Source organism: Gigantopelta aegis, chromosome 13, assembly GCF_016097555.1.
Source record: "Gigantopelta aegis isolate Gae_Host chromosome 13, Gae_host_genome, whole genome shotgun sequence".
Classification (NCBI taxonomy): Eukaryota; Metazoa; Mollusca; class Gastropoda; order Neomphalida; family Peltospiridae; genus Gigantopelta; species Gigantopelta aegis.
The window spans coordinates 19,780,050-19,785,170 of record NC_054711.1 but is presented as its reverse complement, the minus strand read 5'-3'; positions in this window follow the sequence as shown (position 1 = coordinate 19,785,170).

Here is a 5,121-nt window from a genome sequence, read left to right as displayed (position 1 = left end):
GTGGGTTTTATGTGGCAAAGTTTAATGTATATTATATAGAGAGGGATAGCGATGGAGAGATGCCTATGCAGTGAAAATAGGTCTGTGTACCCAAACAAAGTATTTAAAGTGTATATTCTTACAGTTATTGACGTTCTTGGTCCAAAATTTAGACTGTATATATTATAACGTTGGGACTTAGTGCATTAGGAATAATTATTATAGTGCTACTTACCTGGCCTAAGTGAATAAGACTCAGTCTTTTAAGGTTATTTAAGAATTGTGGTATATTTCATAGCCTGAAAGTAGCCTAGTCATATTTATTTAATTATTCATGTGAATTTTATTACTAAATGAATCAGTGAACATACAGTGCAACTGCGTATGTGATTTGAGGCTATTGTTAAATAAATATTGCCGAATTTTAATCTTGTTGGTGATCTTTTGCCTTCAAAGTTAGTACTTATGGCCATTTACAAGGACACCTTCTAATCCAGGGTCGTCACAATAGATAGTTGCCAGAATCATTCTAATACGAGAATTGTACATTGTCTGAAGGTCTATTAGATATTTGCCAGAATCACTCTGATACGAGAATTGTGCCATGTTCTGAAGGCCTAATAGATAGTTGTCAGAATCATTCTAATGCGAGAATTGTGCCATGTTCTGAAGGCCTAATAAAGAGTTGCCAGAATTATTCTAATACGAGAATTGTGCCATGTTCTGAAGGCCTAATAGATAGTTGCCAGAATCATTCTAATACGAGAATTGTGTCATGTTCTGAAGGCCTAATAGATATTTGCCAGAATCACTCTAATACGAGAATTGTGCCATGTTCTGACGGCCTAATAGATAGTTGCCAGAATCATTCTAATACGAGAATTGTGTCAAGTTCTGAAGGCCCAACAGATAGTTGCCAAAATCATTCTACTACGAGAATTGTGTCACGTTCTGAAGGCCCAATAGATAGTTGCCAGAATCATTCTAATACGAGAATTGTGTCATGTTCTGAAGGCCCAATAGATAGTTGCCAGAATCATTCTAATCGAGAATTGTGTCATGTCCTGAAGGCCTAATATATAGTTGCCAGAATCATTCTAATACGAGAATTGTGCCATGTTCTGAAGGCCCAATAGATAGTTGCCAGAATCATTATAATACGAGAATTGTGCCATGTTCTGAAGGCCTATTAGATAGTTGCCAGAATCATTCTAATACGAGAATTGTGCCACGTTCTGAAGGCCTAATATATAGTTGCCAGAATCAATCTAATACGATAATTGTGCCATGTTTTGAAGGCCTAATAAAGAGTTGCCAGAATCACTCTAATACGAGAATTGTGCCATGTTCTGAAGGCCTAATAGATAGTTGCCAGAATCACTCTAATACGAGAATTGTGCCATGTTCTGACGGCCTAATAGATAGTTGTCAGAATCATTCTAATACGAGAATTGTGTCACGTCCTGAAGGCCTAATAGATAGTTGCCAGAATCATTCTAATACGAGAATTGTGTCAAGTTCTGAAGGCCCAACAGATAGTTGCCAAAATCATTCTAATACGAGAATTGTGTCACGTTCTGAAGGCCCAATAGATAGTTGCCAGAATCATTCTAATACGAGAATTGTGTCATGTTCTGAAGGCCCAATAGATAGTTGCCAGAATCATTCTAATCGAGAATTGTGTCATGTCCTGAAGGCCTAATATATAGTTGCCAGAATCATTCTAATACGAGAATTGTGCCATGTTCTGAAGGCCTAATAGATAGTTGCCAGAATCAATCTAATACGATAATTGTGCCATGTTTTGAAGGCCTAATAAAGAGTTGCCAGAATCACTCTAATACGAGAATTGTGCATTTTCAGAAGGCCTAATAAAGAGTTGCCAGAATTATTCTAATACGAGAATTGTGCCATGTTCTGAAGGCCTAATAGATAGTTGCCAGAATCATTCTAATACGAGAATTGTGTCATGTTCTGAAGGCCTAATAGATATTTGCCAGAATCACTCTAATACGAGAATTGTGCCATGTTCTGACGGCCTAATAGATAGTTGTCAGAATCATTCTAATACGAGAATTGTGTCATGTCCTGAAGGCCTAATAGATAGTTGCCAGAATCACTCTAATACAAGAATTGTGTCAGGTTCTGAAGGCCTGACAGATAGTTGCCTTGGAACATGGTGAATTGCAAGTATGTTAATAGTGTGCTGTGTTAATGTAGTATACATGTACACCATTTTAGATCGGTTATACAATTCCGTATTAAGATAGTTGCCAGAATCATTCTAATACGAGAATTGTACCATGTTCTGAAGGCCTAATAGATAGTTGCCTGAATCAATCTAATACGAGAATTGTGCCATGTTCTGAAGGTCTAATAGATAGTTGCCAGAATCATTCTAATACGAGAATTGTACCATGTTTTGAAGGCCTAATAGATAGTTGCCAGAATCACTCTAATATGAGAATTCTGCCATGTTCTGAAGGCCTAATAGATAGTTGCCAGAATCAATCTAATACGAGAATTGTGCCATGTTTTGAAGGCCTAATAAAGAGTTGACAGAATCACTCTAATACGAGAATTGTGCCATGTTCTGAAGGCCTAATAGATAGTTGCCAGAATCATTCTAATATGAGAATTGTGGCATGTTCTGAAGGCCTAATAAAGAGTTGCCAGAATGTCTCTAATACGAGAATTGTGCCATGTTCTGAATGCCTAATAAAGATTTGCCAGAATCAATCTAATACGAGAATTCTGCCATGTTCTGAAGGCCTAATAGACAGTTGCCAGAATCATTCTAATACGAGAATTGTACCATGTTCTGAAGGCCTAATAGATAGTTGCCAGAATCATTCTAATACGAGAATTGTGTCATGTTCTGAAGGCCTAATAGATAGTTGTCAGAATCATTCTAATACGAGAATTGTGTCATGTTCTGAAGGCCTAATAAAGAGTTGCCAGAATCATTCTAATACGAGAATTGTACCATGTTCTGAAGGCCTAATAGATAGTTGCCAGAATCATTCTAATACGAGAATTGTGCCATGTTCTGAAGGCCTAATAAAGAGTTGTCAGAATCATTATAATACGAGAATTGTGCCATGTTATGAAGGCCTAATAAAGAGTTGCCAGAATCACTCTAATACGAGAATTCTGCCATGTTCTGAAGGCCTCACAGATAGTTGCCTTGGAACATGGTGAATTGCAAGTATGTTAATAGTGTGCTGTGTTAATGCAGTATGCATGTACACCATTTTAGATCTGTTATACAATTCCGTATTATCTTTAAATGTTTACACGAGTTGATTCGACCAACAGTCGTCTTCTATAGAGAATTCCATGCTTTATTAGTTCTGACTCAGGGATAGTTAAACAAATCGTCTTTGCCCATGCAATTGTAGTTAATTTAGGTAAAAGAAAGAAATAAATGTTAAATTTAACGACGCACTCAACACATTTTATTTACGGTTATATGGCGTCAGACATATCGTTAAGGACCACACAGATTGAGAGAGGAAACCCGCTGTCGCCACTTCATGGGCTACTCTTTTCGATTAGCAGTAAAGGATCTTTTATATGCACCATCCCACAGACAGGGTAGTACATGCCACGGCATTTGATATACCAGTCGTGGTGCACTGGCTTTAATTTAGGTGAGGTACAGACCAAATACTAATTAAGATTCATATTTTATTTTGCCAAACATACATACATATTTATATATATAATAATATAACAGGCGCGGATGCAGAATTTCTGAAGGGGGGGGGGGGGGGTCTAAATGTGATGACTGATCTCTCCTTTTACACAGCGCGTCTCTTACAGCTGAACACAGCATGTTCTGTTTTCAAAAAGGGGGGTCTGGAACCCTCGCCCCCCCACCCCGGATCCGCTACTGTATAATGTGCACATTGCGCGGAATTGTAAGTAGCAACGTGTTACAATCGATAAAAATCAATAGTAAATGGGAAATACATGCATAGCAATGATATACAATATAGTAACATATGTCATGTATCAATGTTGTGTGTTCTATGCGTGGTAGCATTGTTCAGATACATACACAATTTAATTAGCTGTTTTTAATTGTCGCTGGACAGCAGTTTCATCAATTTAAATGTTGATGGTTTATTAGAATCACAAGATTTGACATATCTATCTCTGCTAAACAATACAGAAGAATGTATGTTTACTGCTGATACCGTGAGCTATAACAAGTAAATGAAAATGTACATTTTTCAATTACATTTCCGTTACATTCATTACAATATAGCGTCACCCTACTGGTTCAGCCGTAGCAACGGGAGTTTGTTCATTCCTCGATGAATGTAAACATTAAAAGTAAAGTCAGTTTTATTTAACGATGCCATTAGAGCACATTAATTTTTCATCGGCTATTGGACGTCAAACATATGGTCATTGTAACAATGTTTTTAGGGGAAACCCGCTGTCGCCACACAGGCTACTCTTTTACGACAGGCAGCAAGGGATCTTTTATTTGCGCTTCCCACAGGCAGGATAGCACAAACCATGGCCTTTGTTGAACCAGTTATGGATCACTGGTCGATGCAAGTTGTTTACGCCTACCCAATGAGCCTTGCAGAGCACTCATTCAGGGTTTGGAGTCGGTTTCTGGATTAAAAATTCCATGCCTCGACTGCGATCCGAACCCAGTACCTACCAGCCTGTAGACCGATGGCCTAACCACGACGCCAGCGAGCCGGTATGTAAACATTACTTCGTCAGGGAAAGTCATACCTGATAACCTCATTTTATATTGGTAATTTGTCTTACTGAGCGTTATTGTTTTAACCCAAAACAATAATTGAAAATAAAATATGAACTTTTAATGTTATTATTAGTAAGTATGTTTCAAATTTAGTTATAAGTATTGTCTGTTATTTCATTTACGTTCATCCGGGTATGAAAAAACCCACCCAAAAAAACAATTGTTGTTGTTGTTGTTCATACCCCGATGAACGTATATTAAATAACAGACAATCCTTAAATACCAAAGAATTGCGGGATATGATTATGTTGAACATGGCGATGACACAAGACGTATTCAAAGTATTGCTAGTTAAGCGTTGTTTTGATCAAATTTTCAGTTGTTTTGTGAATTAAACTGTAAGAATATCAAAT